The 24,288-nt window shown below is 43.1% G+C and overlaps 1 protein-coding gene and 1 long non-coding RNA gene across 11 annotated transcripts in view; one reads left to right on the plus strand and one right to left on the minus strand.

The window, feature by feature from the left end:
- Positions 1-24,288, minus strand: part of LOC129740446 (ras-related and estrogen-regulated growth inhibitor-like) — a 135,857-nt gene that overhangs the window by 51,503 nt on the left and 60,066 nt on the right. The gene's annotated exons all lie outside the window — the stretch shown is intronic.
- Positions 9,735-10,360, plus strand: LOC129740447 (uncharacterized). The gene is made up of 3 exons (XR_008736241.1): positions 9,735-10,061; positions 10,125-10,199; positions 10,263-10,360. It is a non-coding gene; the product is annotated as an uncharacterized LOC129740447 (long non-coding RNA).

The raw sequence follows: 24,288 nt of genomic DNA on the forward strand, positions 1-24,288 counted from the left end.
CACGAAAGGCTCACTCTTCACTCCGCAAGAGCATATAGAGGGATATTTGGAGTGGAACTTCGACATTTTCTTCTTCGTAAATTTGTCGCCCACATCGAACTTGCTCTTGTCGGTGAAAAACTCCAACCCCGAAATTTGTTTAAAATTGGATTTTATATACGTTTCTTCGTCCATCACACATCAGCCATATTTTGTCAGCATCTTCTCGTAGAGCTTCCGTGTCCGAGTTTTAGCCGTCGATTGTTGCCGCTCATCGCGGTTTGGGAAGTTCTGTACCTTGTATGTATGTAGTCCAGCTCTCTTCCTTGCATTCTGAACGTAGCTCTGCGATATGCAGATCTTTTTTAGCCAAATCACGGCTAGAGACGTTGAATTTGCTCTTATCATCCGCTTCACGTTTTTCTCCGTCATTTTGTTCTCCGGTCCCGGTTTTCTTCCAGCTCCTTTGCCGTGGTCCAACGTCAACCGCTCCTGGAACCGCTTCAACACTCTGGAGACGGTTGAATGGTGAATATTCAAAATTTTTTTCAACTGCACCGACAGGTCAGGAAATTCCAGGTGTTTGTAAAGAATTTGTTCTCTCGACACGCGTTGGTTCACCTCCATTTTCTTTGAATCGAAAAACACAACTTCGAGTTTGACAGCATGTAAACAATACACAACACATCAAAATTTGGTTGATTTTTACCCAATGGTAAAAAAGTTATGTCCTGTTGAATGCGTCGCAATAATTTCGTGTTCGCCCTTTCTCTTGTTTTGAAAAAATCAATATCATTATTGTTTTTCTGTGGAACCGAGCTTGCTGTTGGTTTTTCATTCGCGAGTTGGCCGCCATTAGGAGAACACGTGTTTTAGATACAGAAGTTGAGAAAATTGAGAATTTTGATTGCTTTAAAGTAACGAAGTAGTTTTTTTTGAAGTGGTGCAAGATGGTGGACCCGGGTGATCCGGGTGGAGGAGTTAAAGAAAAGGAGATGAAGCGTTATACGTACGAAGACACGGATATTGGACCGTTCAGAGTGATGGCAGAACTGGAAGATACTATGGAGGACACAGTGCACATCAACAAAATCGCATTAGGAAAAACACTAACCAAGATGGCGGAGTATAAAGAGAATGTTATCAATATAAAATCTCTAGGAAAAAACAAAGTTATCATCTTTACCAGAGACGGACAAATTGCAAATCGGATGCAAGCGGATCAAACACTGCGGAAAAACAATTTCAAGCTCTATATTCCCAAACATTTTATTTCAACCTCCGGTGTGGTGGCAGGTGTACCGATCGAAATAACACCAGAAGAAATAGCAGAAAATATCACTTGCGCAGTACCTATAATGGAAGTAACAAGGCTACATCGGTACGAAAATAAGAAAAAGATACCTACTACCAGAATCGGAATAACATTCAGAAGCAAAGAGGTTCCCACAGAGGTTAGAATTTTCTGTTGCAACAACAAAGTGAAGCCATTCATTAGCAAGGCCATCTTCTGCCAGAAATGCCTTAGGTACAATCATAGAACAGACAACTGCCGGTCCAAGCAAAGATGCGCGAACTGTGGCCGAATTCACGAGGATGACAACTATGATTCATGCAAATCTATCGTTAAATGCCTACACTGCAGAACTGAAGGCCAACACGCCACTGGTGATATGAACTGCCCGGAAAGACTACGACAGAACAACATGAAAATCATAATGGCGAAATCTAACCTAACAACAGTAGAAGCTCAAGAACAATATCCCATCTACACACAAAATCAGTACAGTTTGCTGGAAAATCTAGAGGAACAACCGACACTTGCGAAATCCTTTGCGGAAGTGACACGTGCAACCAATTACCGAAAACCTTTTCCTAAACAGAAGAGACATCTAGAATTGCCAAACATTGCCGAAACACACACCGAAGCCAATATGGAAAAAAACGACGAGCTGAAGCAACCACCGAGGTAACCGAAACAAAGAGCAGAGCAACAAATGGTGTTGCGCTGTTTAACAGGTACAAGACGAATGAAGCAGAGAAAACAATGTAGAAACTACAACAACAAGAGGATAACGCAAGCAAACAACGCGGAGAAGCGACGGCGAACCGAAACTTGGCACAGCGAGTAGCTAACAACAGACCCACTAAACAATCCGAGGAGAGCACCAAACCTACGGTAAGTCAGTCAGTTACAAAAACAAGATGCGATAATAATAAAATGATAAGTTAAAACACAGAAAGCATGACTATTAAAATTTTACAATGTAACATACAGAGTATTCAAAAACACAAAGAAGAATTGACGAAGATGATGATACAAGAAAAATATAGTTTAGCACTAATATCAGAAAGTTGGACTAAAGAAGAATTCGAAAACTCAAAATACAAAATACCATACTTCAATAACTATTATTGTTCTAGAAATGATGGCTATGGAGGTGCGATGATCATCATTCACGAATCATTGCATTCTCAAAGAGTTGATGATAAATGATAAATTTCACAGACGATATACAATGCGTTGGAAGACACATACCAAAACTAGAATTAGCAATAGTGTCCTTATACGTAAAGCCAACTTGCAACATTAATGTGTTTAAATATACCATATCGGCTATTTTCAATAAAATTAAATCATTCCGAAACTACATTGTTGGTGGGGATTGGAATGCACACCATAGCACGTGGGATGAGAATCATTGTGATAACCGAGGATCAACACTTCTTGACATAATCAATGCAGAAAATATTATCCTTCTAAACGACACTCGACCAACCTACATTCCAGTAGAATTAAACAAAAAACCATCTACAGTAGATTTAGTATTATGTTCTCCGTCGATATATCAAGAAACCGAGATAGAAATCCTAGACCACAGTTTTGGCAGCAATCATATGGTGATTAGGATTAGCATAAACAAAGAAATTCAAGAAACGATAAAATGGATAACTAACAGGAAAAAATTAGAACAAAAATTGAACGACCTTGATCCTTTAGTGATTGACAGCGTTAAGACATTCCAACAGGAAACAGCAAATATTATCAAGCAAACGAGACAGAAAAGTAAATTTGAGCCCAAGTATTGGTGGAATAACGAAATAGAGCAAGCCTGGCTAGCGAAGAACGACGCCAGAGCTAAGTTTAACAGAACAGGAAATTTACAAGATCTTCTACTCCTGAAAAAATTAGAATGTGTATTTGCTAGAACTAAAAAAGACCTGATCAAATTAAAATTTCAAGAATTCGCTTCAGAGATAGATCCAAACACAAACAACAAATGCCTATGGCAGAAGATAGGAACCCTTACTGGAAAACGGAGACGAAAAACATCAAAAGTTATAGTCCATTTTGATAGATTCGCAACTAATAAATTTCTAGACCTCCACTTCCCATTTGGAGAAATCCAACCAGACTACAACTACACACCAGTAGAATATAATATATTGAACACGGAAAACTGGAATTTAATCATAAACAGGAGAAAATTAACATCTGCACCTGGACCTGACGGTATCACATATGATACACTAAAGAAAATAAACCACAACATAAGAGAAAACATTATTCACGATCTCAATCGAATGTGGAAGACTGGATCCATTGACACACACTTGAAACCTATAAAAATAATAGCCATACCGAAACCGGATAAGAATCCTGAATTGGTTGAAAATCTCAGACCTTTAGCAATGGTAAACTGTCTGCTGAAAATAATCAATTCAGCTGTCCTAGATAAACTCAATAATCATCTACAAACAAGAAAAATACTACCAGAATTGTCTTTTGGATTCAGAAAACATCGGTCAACTAACACTTGCCTTAACTACGTTACAAACCACATAAAAGAGGCAAAAAGACAGAACAAAAAAATAGCAGCTATATTCATCGATATGAGCAATGCATACAATCTGGTACAAACAGATAAAATGGTAAGCATTCTATCGAAGTTCAGAACACCCGTGGAGATAGTCAATTGGATATCCAGTTTCCTAATTAACCGACGAGTCCAACTGCAAGTAGAGTCCCATACTATAGAAAGAACTATAAGGGACGGTCTGCCTCAAGGAGATGTACTCTCACCAACACTCTTTAACATTTATACAGCCGAGCTTCATGATGCTAAGATAGAAGGAGTCACCCTAGTGCAGTATGCGGACGATTTTGTGATACTGGCTCAAGCATCCACCTTACAAAAGACACAACAAAGGGCACAGCGTTATTTAGACCTGTTTAGTGAGAGAACAGAACAACTAGGACTAAAAATCAACAACACCAAGACGAAAGCTTTGCTATTCCAGATTAGTAAAAACCGACTATCCCTGACGATAAACCAGAACCCAATCGATATGGTTAATACATATGTCTACTTGGGAATAACCATGGACAGAACCCTGAGCTTCGGTGCGCACATCCGCTCGATGAAAGGAAAATTGACAGAAAGATTAAATATGCTCAAAGTCATAAGTGCAAACAAGCAAGGTGGACACCCGCAAACCATGGGACTGATTTATAATGCACTTCTTAGAAGCTCTACTGACTATGCAGCATCCATTTACGCGAACGCCAAGGCAACCAACCTCAAAGCAGTCTCAACAATTAACAATATATGCCTCCGTAAGACTACAGGATGTACAAAGACTACTCCAATCAACACATTGTATGCAATTTCCAGTCAATTCCCTCTTCAATTCAGAAGAGAACTAACAACGACAAACGAGCTCATCAACAACTTCAAATACAACACACCTATATGCAACCAACTTAGAGCTCTGGACCATCACAGCAACAAATCTACTTACCAGGAACATATTTACTTGAAGAACCGTGAATTGCTGGAGCAGATTGTTCAAGTGATTCATGTAGATAGCTCAACAAGAATAACAGTCGATGACTGTATCGATTCCGCGATCTGGACAAAGAAAAACACTTCAGATAAGATAATGAAACAGCTATCATTAGGTAGAATCTATGGGAGATATGCAAATCATCGTAAGATATACACTGACGCATCAAAAAGCGAAGATGAGACATGCGGTATTAGAGTATATGACGAGAGAACCAATAGGAAGTTGAACTTCCGACTCAAACACTCAGTTTGCACTATGTCAGCAGAACTTGAAGCAATATACGTTGCACTGAAGTATATTGAAACCGAGGGCATTAATAGAGCCGTGATACTTACTGACTCCAAATCAGGGTGCCAATTTTTACAGTCCCAAATGCAACTCCAAGAAAGGGATACTACAACCCACGAGATCATCGTCAAAGCAGCAAGATCCGATACTGTGATCCAATGGATTCCAGGACATATCAATATCACCGGAAATGAAATAGCTGACACCCTAGCAAGGAGGGGACTTACATCACAAAATATAATCGATAACCGGATATTTGCCCACGATGCTAAAAATCAAGTACGTAACGCAATAACTGAAAGAGTCCAAGAATGGTATGTAAACTATACACAAGAGCTTGGAAAAGGCAGAAAATTCTTCACTTACCAAACTGGAATCAACCAGAAATCATGGTTTCACAATCTTCCGTTAGACAACACAGAAGTTAGAACACTGAACCGAATTATATCAGGGCACGATTTCTCCCCGTACTGGCTAAGTATAATGCGAATTGAAAACAACAAATTCTGTGAGGTATGCAATAAACTAAACACCACCGAACACATACTTCTCAATTGTGCTAAATTTGCAACAACTCGCAACCAATTCTCGCTTACCGAATACGAGTCAATTATCGAGATATTTGAGGAAAAAAACATCGACACTCTGAAACAAATGTTGAAAATGCTTTCTAATATAAACATCTACGTTTAAACTGAATATAAGTTACACTGAAAAAATGAATAATTATCGCATCTAAAAACTGACTGGCGTTATAGCGAAAGCTGTGCCATAAAATCCTGATGGTGACAGATGTCAACATCAAAACAGAAAGAAGAAGAAGAAGAAGAAGCTGTTGGTTTTTGTGTCAATATATAAATTCATTAAATGAAATTTTCCGCTGAACATCTTTGTCGAAGAACGTAACTTGTTGTCTGATTAGGCAAAAAAGTTATTAGACATCACTGCTGATGCCAATCTAATTAAATATTGCATGGCTTCGTTGTAAACAATATCTCGCTAGGCGCCAGAAGTGATGTCAGTTGAATTAATTTTTTTCAATGGCAAAAGACATGCCTCTATTCAACAGCTAATAACTTTTTTGCCTAATGAGGTACGAAGTAACGGTCATCGACAAAGGTTTGCTGCGGTAAATTTCTTTTAGAGAATTCATTAATTGGTACAAGAACCAACAGAAGGCTTGGATCTACTGAAGAAACAATAATGATATTTTTTTTTTTCAGAACAAAATATTCCCATACAAACATAAAAGTTGAAATTTACTCATGTAAACGGAGCTTAAAAACTCTGCAAAAATCATGGATGAGTTTTGAACCAAAACGAAGTCCTCAAGATCGCGAAATTCAAAAATAACTCCCAATCGACACAGTTTAATACAACATAAGATATGAAAATTCAGTCATTAAAAATTCAAGCAAACTTCGCATTCGTTCACAGATCATCACATTTTTAATATACGGGTGCAAGGAAGTTACAAGAAACTGTATTCCCGTATTTAAAAAATCTCCAGTATACTTCTTATTTGACCCTCAATTTGTTAAGATATTTTTTCTTATAATAAAATGAATGCATTTGCCTAACGATGAATGAAGCTTTTTCATTTTAGTACCAGATCGTGACTCCACTGAACTAGTTCGAAGAAAGCTGCATTATGCAATCGTGATTAATTTTATTCCTCCACCAAAATTAGTCATAATAATCATTACTCAAATATCCCCGGTCGAGCTTTTCGATTAGTGCATAAGTGAAGCCAACGAAAAAATCCAACATCTAATCAAAACATCAAAAACGCCTCGCTGTGGGCTACAGGTCCCCTTTTTTGGGGCCAGATAGTCATCGTCAGCTAATTCGGCTGTCAAATCAGGCCAACCTTCCCCGATTTATTAGGAAGGCTGGACAAATCACTTTGCATAAATCGACTGGAGCCCGGCCCATAAGTGCCGCTTTTTGTGCCGTTTAGAGCTAACGCTCAGAGATAACCGCCTAAGTGTTACACTCTTTAAGGTGGATTGGATACCATGAACTGGTTCAATCATTCAGAGAAAAAGATTTATGATCGGCTAAACCGTTTCTTCACTGCGGAGGACTCTGTAGGGGAAGGGACGGTCTTGTCCAACCTCTATTTTGGCACCTCGGCAGCGCTGCTATCGCTGACATCTCGCGTGCCAATTTGATCGATGATCGCGATCCGCAGGTCCCGATCTGGGTGATGATGTGTTGCTACAAATAGTTTCGCGAAAAAATCACACACGGTAGCCCCGGGCAACTTATAGGCATACTGATTCTTGATACGAGGCCCCTGCGTTCCGCCATCAGCTTGTTTACATCACCAAATCAGCTTACTTGTCCCCTTTGCGTGCAGGTCTGGAGTTCGGGTTTTTGGCATACGCAATCAAGAACCAGTTGGCTACCGGTTGATCGATGGCTAGCCAGTGTTAAATCTGGTAACCGGAACAGGAATTTGCCGTGCGATCCGGTATACTGTGGTCCATATTTGGGTGAACCGCATTAACTTCAGGTAATGGAAGAATGCCAGGAATGTTTTGACTTCGAGGAGTTTGCATTCCTTTTGTAGACTTCATGCGTATCTTGAGCAAAGGTGAATGAACTATTTTGGCAGCGTTTGTATATTCTGTACTCAATGTAAAGCAATACAAAAGCATTCCGTTGGAAAACTTATTCAAATCCAAGATCCAGGCTTAAAGCACCGATCACTCTGACAGGACACTTAGAACAAAAATTCGACCATTTTCTGGCTAATTTTTTACACATTACTTAAATTGATACCAAACTTGTAAATTCTATCTTGAATATGTTTTCAAAAGTTGTTTCAAAAGCTTTCAAAATTAAAGTGGAATTATCTATTCTAGGTGCTTCCAAAAATTGTGTATACAGACCCCGTTCGTTTTTGGCAACATTCGATTTTGGCAACATTCGATTTTGGCAACATCCGATTTTGGCACATGTGCCAAAATCGAACGGTTTTTAGAAACGACATTACAATTAAGTTTTCGTTATAACAGGACCAATTTGAATCAGACAAATACCACTAATACGTTTTTGTGTTCTGAAATGGTGATAAAATGCAACAACAAAAACAAAAGTTTTTTAAAAAAAATTATTAAGTACTAAAAACTGACAAAAAGATGAAAAATTCAAAAAGTTTAAAAACAAATTCAAACAAAAGACTGAAAATGACTAAAAACAACTAAAAAATTCTGAAGAACGAAAAAAACAGCAAATATGACAAATGAAAACAAACATTATAAACAAAACAAGATAAGTGCAAAATGCAACAAAAACATGATGAAAAAAAATCAAAAATTACTAGAAATGGTCGGAAATTGACTAAAAATAACGTTTTTGATAATAATATAAGTTATTTTGTAAAAATAACTGATAAAAAAGTGGAGAAAAAAAACCGTTCGATTTTGGCAACATTCGATTTTGGCAACACAAAATGTACGAGCGTGTTGCCAAAAACGAACGGGGTCTGTATATGTATTTCCGACATATTTTCCAAGTCTATCCACGGTAGATCTGATTGAGCTTAGCATTCTCTATTCAAATTGATGTCCATCTTGAGTTATTGTATTTTTATTGGGGCTCCAATTCCACGCAAGACAGCTGGCAACAATATTAATCGAACTTTTCCCCAATGCCACATTCCGTTACATTGGTAGTTTGTCAAGTGCGTTTCGGGTCCAAAAATAAACCATCCTTCTTGGGAATCCCGCCTAGCGCCCTGAACATTCCGACATTTTCTGCGCCAATCCATGTTGTTGCTGTTGATATGCTTAAATTTCCTCCTGACAAATATTTATGTTCGGATTTCCGAAGACATTGTAAAGGGCAGCGTTGCGTCCGTCTCGTTGCGAGTTGCTTTTGGTTGTCACCTTCCGCGAACTTGATCCTGGTTCCCTGTTTGGCGGACTACAGGCCAACGAAAAAAAAAGCGAATCGCCAAGTTTTAGCAGAGATTTGCGCTTAAATACTTGCACACGTTGCGTTCCCAGTGTGTGCTAACGTAGATACCTACATGCAAGATCGTGTTTGAGCACGTTGCTTTCCAGATTTCCTCGCTCTTCGCCTCCCACTGTCGGGCTCTTTCGTTTGTTGGCGCGTCGCTCCGACTGTAATCTGATAATGGATGAGCGTTTTGCTCTCGAGATATCCGTGGTTTCGATGTAGGTAACTGACATTTTTCCCCTCGATTTTGCAACAAAATTATTCCAACCAGTACAGTTATGCCCCGTGCGACTTAAATAGATTTTATGGAATTAAAAAAATGTTATTGTTTCACTTGTGACTCACTTACGGATAATATCCGGTTCATTAATATTGACTTCATCACTCAATTTTGAAAGTCTGTAAAATCTGGGCACTCTAAGCAAAAATCTGGGCAAAAACTGTGTCTGACCAATATCTGTACGAAGGGTCAAAAGTCTGGGTTTTACAGCGATACTGATCTAAATAAGTGACCAAAGTTGATTGATAAATGACTTTCTTTTGGTGAGTGTGTAATAGAATTGACAACAATGAAAATAGGAATAAGAAACAAAAAAGAAGACATGGTAATTTTAAGCGAATTCAACGTAATAAGTGTTGCATTTAAGCTTATAGCTAAGTTATTAGTCCTAAAAATATTTCACGATACGAGCGATTGGCAAACTAACACATAAAAACCCATCCCCATATAGAGAAAAATCAGCGTGTTGTTATTATTAAACCAAAATTGGTTAAAATACGCCAAGCGTGAAATTTTATGTCAAGAGCACCCAAAAATGAGGAAAGGAAACGCAGCGTGCAACAAGAGCTGTCAAACGGGCCACGCGGAACAGATCCGCCATTTCGTTCCTAGCACCGTCGTGAACAGACGGAAAAAGTGCCGCTAAAAAAATCGGGAAGTGGGGTTGCGTTCGCGGATTTGCCGGAAAAAGCAGGTAAGCCCTACCGTGCAGTCCACCGATCATCTTGCGCTAACAGTTTCTCACCCCACCGTGCAGAAATCCACTCCAGAGCGCGTGCCAGACGAGCCGGAAGGTACACCTTCAATAGATTTGGCCGAAGAAAAGAAAAAGGTAAGCACCACCCTGCAGTGCACCAATAATTTCGCAGTATTGAAAATTTCTGCATCTTGACAGAAACCTATCGACGAGACAAGCCGGCCAGAAGAGGTGGACAGGAAAAAACAAAAAGAGCCGCACAACCACGCTGCGTAAGTCGTTCGCACTAGACCCGTAAGCCAGCACTTTAAGCGTTTCCTTTCTGCTTCCTCAGGGCTCTTTTTTCCCCCCTCACCTCAACTGCCTTCCGGCGCGGCAATCTCGGGCGAGCCGAAGAAAATCAGCAGCCCCCTGGTAGACCCCAGGAGGCGCCACAAGTGTAGGAACAAATCAACGAAAAGCAGCAGCCCCCTGGTAGACCCCAGGAGGCGCCACAAGTGTAGGGCGGCCGACCAGCAGCAACAGCGCCACCAATCGGCCCCAGGCGTAGGGCGGCCGACCAGCAGCAACAGCGCCACCAATCGGCCCCAGGCGTAGGGCGGCCGACCAGCAGCAACAGCGCCACCAATCGGCCCCAGGCGTAGGGCGGCCGACCAGCAGCGATAGCGCCACCAATCGGCCCCAGGCGTAGGGCGGCCGAATAGCGGAAGAGGCACGAGGTGCCACCCGATCGGCGCTCGGTCGAAAGGCGGCGGACGCATGCCGGGCAGGCGAGGTGCCGTACAGTGGGATCCATTCGGCGAAAATGCGGTGAGTACACGCTGGTTTGGGGAAGTGTGGGTGTGTCTTGCCATAATCCTTTGTAGCCATCATTTTTATTCATGTGGCATCGCCCACGAAAAGCCTCTTCAATAAATGGCGCCCAACAAAAACGAACCGCTTAAGTTTTGTTCGGGAAAAATAAAATATCATTTGTATTTGTGATGATATTAGTATGTTTTTGATTGTAACAGTAATTTAGTTAAACCTACTGTTATGTTATTATTATTATCGCTCAATTTTTGTATCGTATCGTAATTTTGTAATCTGTAAGTCCACATTTGTCTGGTTTTTTGATCCTAATAAACCTAATAAAGAATGATGAATAAACAAATTGATTTGTATCATCTTAATGATGAGGAGATGGAATATGAATTGGCCTTGCGCCATGTTTCAAATCTAGCCCCATGCTCTAGAAGAGCTAGGGTTGTCAAGTTAAAAGCTCTTGTCCAAGAGGACACCCTTAGAGACACCATCTATGTTAATTCAGAACACGTAATGTCGCCGGAGTTGAACATCGAGGTCTGCCAGAGGGCAGTGGTAGAATTGAGAAATCATGTTGATTTAGCCACGCAGAATAGAAATGCCGATCAAATGGCTTGCGCGAAATCGAGATTGCTTCATTACCGGCAAAGATTATCACTGATTCCAGTGGTCGCGAGTTTAGAGGAAACGCGTAGGGTCGTGTGCGAGCTTGTAGAGACGCTGCTAGCTCAGATAGAGTGCGTGAACAGTGCAGTCAATATGGTGTTAAGTGAAACAGAAAACACTAGCCTTTCAACTAGTGTCCCAACCATCCAGGCAGAGAACAGTAGCAGTAGGGATGCCTGCGATGCGTTGACGATTCCACCGAGGCCACAAGCAGTCGGAAATGATGAAGGAGCACGAGCACGGATGCAAGAAGCGGATGTCGAGCCGTCTTCTCTTCCATTCCAAGAAGGCAGACAAGGACAGAGGGACTTGGAGGAAGTAATCATCCGGAGGTCGGGTAGTTCGGCTGGTCTGGCTGCTGTGAACGTTCTGGACGAACTGCGGTTCGACATTCAACAACGACAAAGGAGGCAGCAGCAGTTGAACGACAGCTTTACAAACCGGAGTGGTAGCAACTACGACAGGCGGATGCAGAAGGCGATTCACAATTGGCCTTTCAAGTTCCGAGGCGAAAAGGACACCACGTCCCTCAACATTTTCTTGGACCGGGTGGAGACGTTTGCCAGATCAGAGGGAATCGACGATCAGACACTTCTGGCTTCTATCAAGCACCTGTTGCTTGAAGACGCCCTCGACTGGTACTCCAGAGCACTTGCCCAACGTCGTCTGTATTCCTGGCAAGCATTCAAGCAAGAAATTCGACGGGAGTTTCTGCCAAGCGGGTATGCGCAGATCCTGAGGCTGGAAGCCAGCTTCCGTTTTCAAGGTGCCAACGAAACGTTCGATAAGTTCTTCCGTGACATCTCTACACTATTCCGCTTCATCGATCCACCACTTACGGAAGAGGAGAAGTTGTTCATAGTCAAGAAAAACATGAACATGGACTATGCAACAATAGTAACAGCCGCTCAGCCAAAGACATTGATGGACCTGGTCAACGTCTGCAGCAACTTCGACGAAACAAGGCTATTGCTGAACCAGCAGCGCAGGATTCCAATTCCGCACAACCACTTACTAGAACCGAACTTCGCAACACCAGCAACAACAAGTCGGTCTCAGCAACACCAGCAGCAGCGTTTCGGGAGATTGCAAGCAGTGGAGGCGGACGAGCAGTTGTACGGAGCCACATCATACTCAGCACCATCGCATCGGCTTCCAATACAACAGCCACGCTTCAACAGAGTACATGCGGTGGAGAACGAGGCCCAGCAAGGTGCGGCTTCAACGTCAGCTATCCAAACTGAAGCAGACCTAGTGGATCCAGAAGATGCAGACGGTTTGCAAGGGGACTTCAACCAGCTGTACGAGCAAGTTTGTGCCATGAAGCTTCAACTGGAGCGCAGATCGAATCATTTCAATACAGGACTACAGCAGCAACACTCTCAACAACGACCGGAACAGCGTCAGCAACCGCCTACAATTTCGGCAGCTCAGAACAATTTGGTGAATCGGCAAGGCAGTCAAGCGGAGAACTATCGAATACAACATCCGTTGCAACAGCAAGCTAAATGGGCGCCGCGGCAGCAGCTTCAACAACAGCAGCAGCCTCAACAGCAGCAGCTTCAACAACAGCAGCCTCAACGGCAATTCCAACAGCACTATCAACCACAGCTCCAGAACCAGCAGCTTCAGCAAGCAGGCAGCAACATGTACGATCTAGATCCTGTTCAGCATACAGCGTACCGCCCAGCGCTTTGCTGGAACTGTGATGAGGAGGGGCATAGGTTTCCGGATTGCACGAAGGCACAGGCAATTCTCTTTTGCTACAGATGCGGTCGAAAAGGTTACACGTTACGCAGCTGTCTTGTTTGTAACAGCGAAGCGGAAAACGCCGCAGCGAGGAGGTGGTAGATGAAGGGCCAGATTCTTCGCAACACAGCTATCAACCTTCAATACCTCCCGATTTACAAGACATCAACTCTATCATTATCAATCCCGGACATGACAATCGTCCGCACGCCGTTCTGGACGTTCTTGGAAAGAAAGTTACAGCTTTGTTGGACAGTGGTGCAAACTGTTCTTTGTTAGGTGGCAGTAAAGCACAGATCGTAGAAGAGCTTGGACTGCGAAAAGAAACACTGAACGGTGGGATCAAGACAGCGGATGGAACGCCACACCAGATCAATCACTTCACACGTCTGCCAATATCGTACAACAATCGAAGCGAAATTTTGCCGGTTCTACTCGTGCCTAGCTTGCCAGATTGCGCTATCATGGGCATGAACTTCTGGCAAACGTTTGGCGTCAAGGCAGTGTGCTTCTCGATAATGAACAATGAAATTGAACAAGATGCAGAACCGCTGAAGGAGCTTTCACCAGAACAGCAAAAGCGACTAGACCAAGTGGTACGCATATTTCCGAAGGCAGAAGATGGTAAGCTTGGCAGGACGCAGATCTACGAACATCAAATCGACGTCGGAAATGCGCCGCCAAGGAAACAACGGTACTACCCAATGTCACAGTACGTCCTAGCGGAAGTCAACAAGGAAGTCGACCGGATGCTATCCCTGGACGTGATCGAAGAAGCAGTGTTCTCACCGTGGAACAATCCACTGGTAGCGGTGAAGAAGAAGGATGGCAGATACCGGGTATGTTTAGACGCAAGACACCTGAACTCAATCATGGTGAACGAAGGTTATCCGATACCGCAGATCTCCGCAATCATCAATAACCTCGGAGGATGCTCGTACATATCTTCAATTGACTTGAAGGATGCCTTCTGGCAAATGCCGCTCCAACAAAAGTCACGACCCTTAACAGCATTCACTGTACCATCCCGTGGTCACTACCAATTTAAGGTTGTTCCTTTTGGTATCTGTACGGCAAGTCAAGGACTCGCAAGACTAATGACACATCTTTTCGCGGACATGGAGCCATTCGTCTTTCATTATTTGGACGACATTATTATCTGCTCTAAAACGTTTGACGAACACGTAGCAGTTCTTCAGGAAGTGGCAACCAGGCTACGTCAGGCGAATCTCACCATTTCTCCGGAAAAATCCAAGTTCTGTCGCCAACGCATAAAATATTTGGGCTACGTTCTCAGTGAAGGAGGATGGAGGGTCGACGAGGAAAAGGTGGAGAGCATCGTCAAATTTCCAGTTCCAAGTACACGAAAGGAAGTTCAAAGATTCTTAGGCTTATGCGGATGGTATCGACGCTTCATACCAGAGTTCTCACGAATCGCCGCACCAATCACGGAACTCACGAAAGCCAAGATCAAATTCCGATGGACAACAGCAGCAGAAGAAGCTTTTCTCAAACTCAAGTCAGCTCTAGTCACCGCGCCAGTACTTGCGATGCCGGACTACACAAAACCGTTCTCAATAGCATGCGACGCTAGCGATGTCGCGATTGGTGCTGTATTGACGCAGGACATCGAGGGAGAAGAACACCCGATCAGTTATTTTTCCCAGAAGCTATCTTCGTCGGAGCGAAAATACACAGTCACAGAAAAAGAGTGCTTAGCAGTTATTCGTGCGATAGAAAAGTTTCGTGGGTATGTAGAAGGGGTACGCTTCGTCGTCTACTGTGACCATTCCGCCCTCAGCTACCTGAAAACTTTAAAGAACCCCACAGCTTTGATGAGCAGATGGCTTTTGAGACTCAACGCGTTCGACTTCGAAATCAGGTACCGGAAGGGCAGCTGCAACACCGTACCAGATGCGCTATCCAGAGTAGTCTGTTCGCTAGTGTTTTCGATTTCCGAGGAGAATGATCCATGGTACAAGAACATCGTCAAGCAGGTGGAACGGAAAGGCGATAAATATCCCGACTTTCGTATCGCAAACAACGAGCTCTACAAAAATTGTCATTACAAGGACGAGGCTGGTTTAATCACGCATCGATGGAAGAAAGTAGTTCCGGAAAACCACCGAGCAGAACTCATTCGTCGATACCACGACGCGCCATCAGCAGCGCATCTAGGCTTCCAGAAGACGTGGCACAAACTACAGCAGCACTATTACTGGCCGAAGATGCAGGACAACGTCGCCCGTTACGTCAAAGCATGCACTACGTGCAAGGCTAGTAAAGCGCCCAATATAAGAATGATGCCGCAGATGGGGAAGCTCAAGCCAGCGAAGGTCCCGTGGGAGCTAATTTCTATCGATTTCGTCGGACCCTTAACCAGATCCAAGAAAGGCAACACTGTGCTGCTAGTAATTGTCGACTGGATCACGAAATACGTCATCGCTCACCCGATGCGAGCAGCTGATTCGAGCAAGATGGTCGAGTTTTTGGAAGAAAAGGTGTTCCTCAAGTTCTCCAGACCAAGGATTATTTTATCAGATAACGGCAAGCAGTTCGAGTCGCAGGTGTTTCGGGCGCTGCTAAGCCGTCACAACATTATCCACATGAAGACCGCTTTTTACGCACCGCAGGTCAACAACGCCGAGCGAGTGAACAGAGTTCTTATCACTTGTGTTCGATCGTTGTTGGAGGAAGATCATCGAGAGTGGGACAAGAACCTGGCCGCCATCACCGCAGCCATCAACAGTGCGAAGCACGAATCAACCGGAGTCAGCCCGCACTTCGCTAACTTCGGAAGGGAACTTCTGTTGCACACGGACCTCTACACTCTGCAGGACTTAAACGTGTCAGACGATCCAAAGGTCGCGCAGGAGATGCGGCTATCTACGATCAACAGGATTCACAAATTCATCCAACAGCGGATCAAGAAGACTCACGAGAAGACAAAGCAGCGCTACGATCTACAGAAGCGGACTGTGTCCTTTCAACCGGGCGAGCTAGTATGGCGCCGCTCGTTTGTTCTTTCTTCGAAGGCGGACCATATCAACAAGAAACTGGACCCCAAATTTATTCCGGCTATCGTTAAAGAAAAGCTGGGAGCCAATCTCTACACTCTGGAGGATGTCGTCACCGGAAAGCGAGGTCGCTACCACGTGAAGGACATCAAACCAGACTAAGATAATCCAGCTATGACCACAGCCAAAGCCTGTCAACCAAGCGCAACAGCGCAGGAAACACCGTTAGGCCGATCGGGAAAAATCGTGCATCTGGAAAACGCAGTGAGCAATATCTCTTATCTACCTCCTCGTGAGTACAGTAACAAAGTCTAGCTATGTCCGCTACCCAAGGTTGCCAACAAAAGCATCGCCGATGCGAAAAACACGTTCATCGTCAGCACCACAACCATCTGCTTTGCTCGACGACTCCGGAAGAAGGGCCCGTCTGAAGGAGCTCATTCGCAGCAGCAGCAACATCCGATTTTGTCCCGCAAACACGAACCCTGCTTATTCAGCACAGTATCAACAGGACAAGTCAGGACAACGCCCAGGGTAGCTTGAAAGAGGTTGCAAGATTCCTGCTGACTTTCTCCTAGTCCGGAGGACCATAGCTGACCAGGCTTCCCAGAAATAAGAAAATCGAACAAGTACATCCACAAGGAACTCCCGATTAAGACCTCCCGATTAAGATTACCCGATTAAGACTACCCGATTAAGACTTCCCGATCATGACTATCTTCAACCAACCATGTCAACTCCCGATTAAGACTTCCCGATCAAGAACACCTTCAACCAACCAGGTCAACTTCCGATTACGACTTCCCGATCTAGACGAAATTCTCAAAAGCTATCTACCAACTTTGTCAAGACCACAAGCTATGAGATCACCATCTACCACGGTCCACACCCCAAAATACGCGCAGCGGAACCACAAATTACCCTCGCCTGAAATGGTGTCGACAGTTCAACTGTCCGATTCAGACTTGACCACAAATCACCAACCTCATAGAATGATACATAATGGATCATGCACAGTTGTCAAGGGGGTTGCCAAGGAAACATCAAAAGGAACGCGATCTGGAGGCGCGGTATAACCTCTATTCCGGGCCCTTGGTAATTAAGAGGATTAAATCCCTCTTTTCCTTAGACTTCTGTTGCTCTTAGTATAAACCAGTTAAGTTCCCACCTAAATTTCGTTTGTTAAGTTCTATTTGTAAGATCTAGGTTATTATCTCTATCAATAACCATTTGATTTTGGATTTTTGTATGCTGCTGAGGTGGATGTTATTAAGTGGATTGTTTTAAGGATTCGAAGGAGTTTCTTTCTGCCAGATATACTGGTAATTATCGACACATTTGCCATAACTCGTTGGCTTTGATTTTGTTATAGATTTTGCCAAGACTCGTTGGCGTAGAGATCTAGTTTACTGATTCGTCTTTAGTTTTGAAGAAACTCACCACTGCAGGGTGACATCAGTACGAGGTTTTCTCGACACAGCCGTCGATTTTCATATCTCCTTCGAACTCCTAGTGGCGTGATTATGAATTTTTCATGGATCCTTGTCATGATCCATGAAAAATTCTACCAAAGCAGCAATGTTGTGTTGCATTTAAGCTTATAGCTAAGTTATTAGTCCTAAAAATATTTCACGATACGAGCGATTGGCAAACTAACACATAAAAACCCATCCCCATATAGAGAAAAATCAGCGTGTTGTTATTATTAAACCAAAATTGGTTAAAATACGCCAAGCGTGAAATTTTATGTCAAGAGCACCCAAAAATGAGGAAAGGAAACGCAGCGTGCAACAAGAGCTGTCAAACGGGCCACGCGGAACAGATCCGCCATTTCGTTCCTAGCACCGTCGTGAACAGACGGAAAAAGTGCCGCTAAAAAAATCGGGAAGTGGGGTTGCGTTCGCGGATTTGCCGGAAAAAGCAGGTAAGCCCTACCGTGCAGTCCACCGATCATCTTGCGCTAACAGTTTCTCACCCCACCGTGCAGAAATCCACTCCAGAGCGCGTGCCAGACGAGCCGGAAGGTACACCTTCAATAGATTTGGCCGAAGAAAAGAAAAAGGTAAGCACCACCCTGCAGTGCACCAATAATTTCGCAGTATTGAAAATTTCTGCATCTTGACAGAAACCTATCGACGAGACAAGCCGGCCAGAAGAGGTGGACAGGAAAAAACAAAAAGAGCCGCACAACCACGCTGCGTAAGTCGTTCGCACTAGACCCGTAAGCCAGCACTTTAAGCGTTTCCTTTCTGCTTCCTCAGGGCTCTTTTTTCCCCCCTCACCTCAACTGCCTTCCGGCGCGGCAATCTCGGGCGAGCCGAAGAAAATCAGCAGCCCCCTGGTAGACCCCAGGAGGCGCCACAAGTGTAGGAACAAATCAACGAAAAGCAGCAGCCCCCTGGTAGACCCCAGGAGGCGCCACAAGTGTAGGGCGGCCGACCAGCAGCAACAGCGCCACCAATCGGCCCCAGGCGTAGGGCGGCCGACCAGCAGCAACAGCGCCACCAATCGGCCCCAGGCGTAGGGCGGCCGACCAGCAGCAACAGCGCCACCAATCGGCCCCAGGCGTAGGGCGGCCGACCAGCAGCGACAGCGCCACCAATCGGCCCCAGGCGTAGGGCGGCCGAATAGCGGAAGAGGCACGAGGTGCCACCCGATCGGCGCTCGGTCGAAAGGCGGCGGACGCATGCCGGGCAGGCGAGGTGCCGTACAGTGGGATCCATTCGGCGAAAATGCGGTGAGTACACGCTGGTTTGGGGAAGTGTGGGTGTGTCTTGCCATAATCCTTTGTAGCCATCATTTTTATTCATGTGGCATCGCCCACGAAAAGCCTCTTCAATATAAGTACTGTATCAAATATTTTTCCGTAATTCTTCCTGATCATTTACGTTTCAGGGCATTATGTTGTATCCATTTTGGAGACGATCGTCGTTTAAAGTAAGGGCCCGGATCATAGAAATGTTGTAGACCTTCAAACGTACGCAACGCGGGAGAATAGTGAAAATACCTGACCAGACTTTCGTTCGGAAGGTAAGTGATAATGATCCAGTGGGTGTGTGCATGCTTGGCATCGCTCCTCAGATTTGCCCGTTCAGAGTAAGAGCGTGTATTTTTTTCGCTGTGCTCTTCCCAAGCGGAGAATCTTTAAAAAATGCTCCGTTTCCTCCAGAGCGACCAAGCGTCCACCCAAGTGTGGGCAAGAGAAGCAAGCAAACTGATGAAGTGCGTTTTCGGTGCAGATAAATTCGTTCGCACTCAGGCGAAAGAGAAGCTTTACAAAAAACTCGGTTTGTCTTCATCGGTTGCGTCTGGATCGGTGTTTGGAAGTGCGTCAGAATTTACAATGCAGAACATCAATCTAACGGAACTAAATTAATAACGCCAAAGGTAGTTAAGATAGAATGCTGGTGTTTTCGACAACATTGCTCTGTATAATAAAGCGCATATTTCGATATGAAATATAAAGTTTAGAAGTCCACCAATAGCGAGATATAAATCATAACTTTCTTGTTTAGCATTTTAGAGCTTGAGTTTCTTCTACAAAGTTTTTTATCTCAACAAAATACACAACTTTGCTTAACATATCAAAGTTCTACAATCTTAACCCAAGGAGATACGGTTGAATTAAAAAAAATACTTGAAAAATGCTCTACAAAAAGTTATTGTTTTTATCGCGCTATTTTTAAATCTGTTGACTTTAATTTTTATATTAAAATATGCGAATTAACAACTTTGTCCAAAACACCTATCTTTTCATTCCTGAGCGAGTTCCTCTAGATTGATGTTCTGCACCAGGACAAATGATTAGCTACGAAAGCTTTCTTCGGTCGAAAAATATCAAAAGCGTAGCGGTTAAGGAAGATGAATCCTAAATTTTACGATTTGTGAAAGTTTTGAAGTTTTATTATTAAAATTTGTCCGAGATCCCTGCGTAATGTTCACGGTTTGTTTAAAAGACAAAGATTTTTGGATAATTTTAGTAAATGTTACTTTTCGAATTGCTGCTTTTGTAAATTAATGCTTCCCACGTACGATATTAAAAGTACATAAAGTTAAGTATACAGCAATTTTCGGATGCCCGGATATTGTGAAAAAACTACTTGGATTTTGCCTAGTTTTATCCACATTATTTGGAAAATGAAACAAGAAAATCAAATTCAGTTTAAAATTGTTTGTCAAAAATTGCTTTTGTGAAAGTTTATTTCATCAAAAATCAAACCAAAACTTTCCTTCGTATGCTTTAAACATAAATTCGACACTGCTGATGTGTTGCGACAAAAAAATGTAAGTCGTTTTTCTTCACTAGATGAATGTCTGGAATTTCCTCAGATTTGGCCGGATATTGCTCGGTTTATGGAATGGAGAATTTCAGATTATTTACTCGGTTTTCACCATGTTTTTAAAATAATTTGCCAGGAAGTGTCCGGCCCGGCTACGTACAAAAATAGTTCATACATACCTAAACCTACATTGGACCTCTTCAACTGATGCACTGTTCCGCACTGCATAACGGCTTTTTTTTTTGAAGAAAACATTCCTGCATTGAAATCTTTCTGGCTGGATACACTGAGCTACACAGCAGCGTCGCTAGAGCACAATTTTCTAGCCAGCTCCTTCTCTTTTCTTTAGAGCGAGCGACGTCCACCCGACCGTCAGAGCAACCGCAATCGGGCGCACTCGGCAAAAAGATAAGTGAACGTTGATCGGCTGAGCAGTGCACTCGGAAACCGAAATGATAAAAGTGTTATTCGTTCTCTGCTCTGTTCTGTTTGCGAGGTGTTGGACAAGCATGGGTGTGTGTGTAATATTGCATCTGCTCCGGATACTAATACCACTGCTAATACGCTCAATTTACGAGCAAAGGGATTTCCGTTAGCACTACAGCAAAACTCCTGCGGCAAAATGCGTACAAGATACACGCTGAAACCCTCATCTTGCATGCAAGTTCGCTATCGGTACATTTACTGTGGGCTTAGGGTGGTTCATTTTTTTATTCAGTTTTTTAAAACTTTTCATTTATTGGCTGGCACATTATTTTGATTTTAATTTTTACCTCTTATTTTTTTATTATTTCACCTGCAGGTTTTCTCAGTGGAATTTTGGCATGGATGTGACAGAGGGACGAACTCTTTTCTCGTCCTTATTCATTCGTAGGATATGATCAGGCAGTATTACTTCGGAAATTTCATGTAAGCTTTTTGACAAATTTCCTAAAGATTTTAGCTAACTTGCTAAAATTGGTGTGCATTAGACCAGGCCCACCAAAGGTTGCTAAACCTCGAATCGAGTACATTCAGCAACATATCTATCAACCCATCATCGCACCAACAGTTGCTAACTTGATTCGAGAAATAGCATTCGAGCAGTAGGTTGTTACAGGATGCGTTTATGTAGCAACCCGGTGGCTACGCAGCCGGTCGTCGCTATCAGAAAATAAACAAACACAAATACTAAGCTGGAAGGCAACAATGGGTGCGAAAATCAGTAAGGAGATAAAAACGCAACCAATCAAATTATCTAAAATGCCGACCGAAATAGCAACGCCCGGTGGGTTTGGTCTTAAAGCACCAATTTGAAAATTCAAAATAAATCGCCAATAATTTCTTGAACCACTTGTCTTCCTAAATGGTGCATAGACTACTAGACGATATCTTCTTCACAGGAACAAGCAGGATGTACTTCGAAAATACGTCTAAGACGACTAGCAAGTGAGCGTAATCTTGCTCGAGTTCGTGTTCTTGTTGCATGACTCTGAGGCGCCCTGATTTTGGGACGCACTCTTTCCACTCGAAAGTGTAGTCAAGTTCGTCGGATTTGGAGGGTACCAGTTTGTACAGTTTTCCATTGAGAATGTGAAGGTCAATATATTGTTCCGGATCGTTTTGAGTGGCCTCAGCTGAGCTTTTAATACCAGAGGTCCTCAGGATGTGGCTCTAGAGACTCGATAGAACGAGAGAGGGCATCTGCGTGAGCACACCAGCGATTGCAGTATAGCTCGCATCGGTTTGGACGGAAACGGTTTGTTAAAATCAGGATTGGCCATCACAGGAGCTGTCACGAGCCTCTCCTTGATAGCCCGAAATGATCCTTCTGCTGCGTTGCTCCACTGCACCCTCTTTGGCTTGTTTTTCAACAAGTCGGTAAGGGGTGCAGTGAGTTCGCTAAAGTTAGAGATAAATCTGCGGTTGTAGTTCACCATACCGAGAAATCTGCGTAAGGATCTGACCGAATTGGGGGCCTGATACCCCAAAATCGCTTGGATACGATCGGGGTTAGGCCGTAGTCCGTCCTGGGACAAAATTACAGCAAAATTTTGATTTTTTAGGGTTGATATATAGATTTGCGTCCCGCAATCGTCTGGCAAGCTCACGCAATTTGTCGAGGTGAACCTCGAAGGAATTACTGACTACCATTATGTCATCCAGATAAACGAAAATGAAGGGTTCTAGAGCCCTGTGACCTAGCACTCGGTTCATCACCTTACTTAAGGTCGCCGGATGGTTGACCAAGCCAAAAGCAAGACGCTGAAATTGGAAAAGACCTCGTCCGGGAACCGAAAATGTTGGGAACTTTCGTGAATTGCAGTGATTTTCAGAAACGCCTGAAACAAATCTATCGTCGATCAGTATTTGAATTTTTCTAAATGACTCAAGATACGGTTCTGGTGGGGAAGAGGGTAAGCGTCGCGCTTGGTTCGTTCGTTCAGTTTCCTTGTGTAAGGCAAATCCTTACTCCGTCGCTGTCCCGTTTCTTAACTGGTACGATAGGCAGAGACCAATCCCACTCGGAAGGCTCTATAATACCTTCTTCAAGCATTTTGTCTATCGCTTCATGTATCTTCCGCTTGATTTCAGGACTCCATAGGTACGGGTACTTTCTGACAGGCTCCGCGTGAGCAAACTCCTCCTTCAATTCAATCCAATTTTCCTGGACCAGCTACTAAAACAACTATTTTATTTCTTCCAATTGTTTTCTTTGATCTGAACTAATTTCTTCATTTTCTTCTTCTAGATCAGGATCAACGCCGGTATCAACCGGATTCTACTGCTTCTAGGATAGTTGGCCGAATACCAAACTTGATCCAAAAATCATAGCCGAGGATGCATCGACGACTTAATTCTGGAGCCACGAGTACGGACAGCACCCGGGAGGTTCCATTGAACGTGATTGGTATATCGACTGACCCAAGAGCTTCAAGATGATCTCCCCTGGCTGTGGAAAGATGTATATTGGTAAATTGTAAATTAAATTTTAACGATGTTATGATTTTTCTAGCTCCTTTCCCAAGTACGGTCTAGCTGCTCCGCTATCAAGCAGACCCACGACCGGAATTTCCATCAACTCGATCTTCGCAAATGGACGAGAATCATTGTAGCAATTTCGATATTCTTATTAATGGTTTCAACTTCAAAACCCTCTTAGTGTGTATTTTCATTCCAATTTCTGTAACCTTTTTCTTTAGAATTTTCTAAACACGCAGAAAAAAGTATAGTTGAATCAGCAATATTTTACTTGCATTTGATCTAGTGCAGATTTTTTTTTGTTTCGATTAACACTAGAAAGACCGCACCAGTCAAAATGACTGGTGGGACACTTTGTTTGTTGAATATCTTTTGAACACTACGCTCTAAAAATTCGCAAAAAATACGACTTTTCATAAATTTTGAATCTCTACAAAACTGTGTATTTTTTATTTTTCTAGCTCTTTTAATAAGCGAGAAAAATTTCGCCATGGACACTCGGACCGTGACCAGTCAAAATGACTGGTAAAATTCACAACCCTATAACTCAAACAAGATAAATTTTTTTCGCTTGCTTTTGGTTTCATTTGCAAGCTACATTCAAGGCAATGAGTCCTAGTTGATTTATGGTGGGCAGAAGTGTGTCATTCGTTATGAAATTATTAATTTTCAATGCGAAGTCGTGAAGATTTGAAGAAAAAGTTCTTGGATTGGCCGCTGTGTGGCGCTTCAAGCACTTGAGTCCCA

This window comes from Uranotaenia lowii, chromosome 1 (assembly GCF_029784155.1).
Source record: "Uranotaenia lowii strain MFRU-FL chromosome 1, ASM2978415v1, whole genome shotgun sequence".
Classification (NCBI taxonomy): domain Eukaryota; kingdom Metazoa; phylum Arthropoda; class Insecta; order Diptera; family Culicidae; genus Uranotaenia; species Uranotaenia lowii.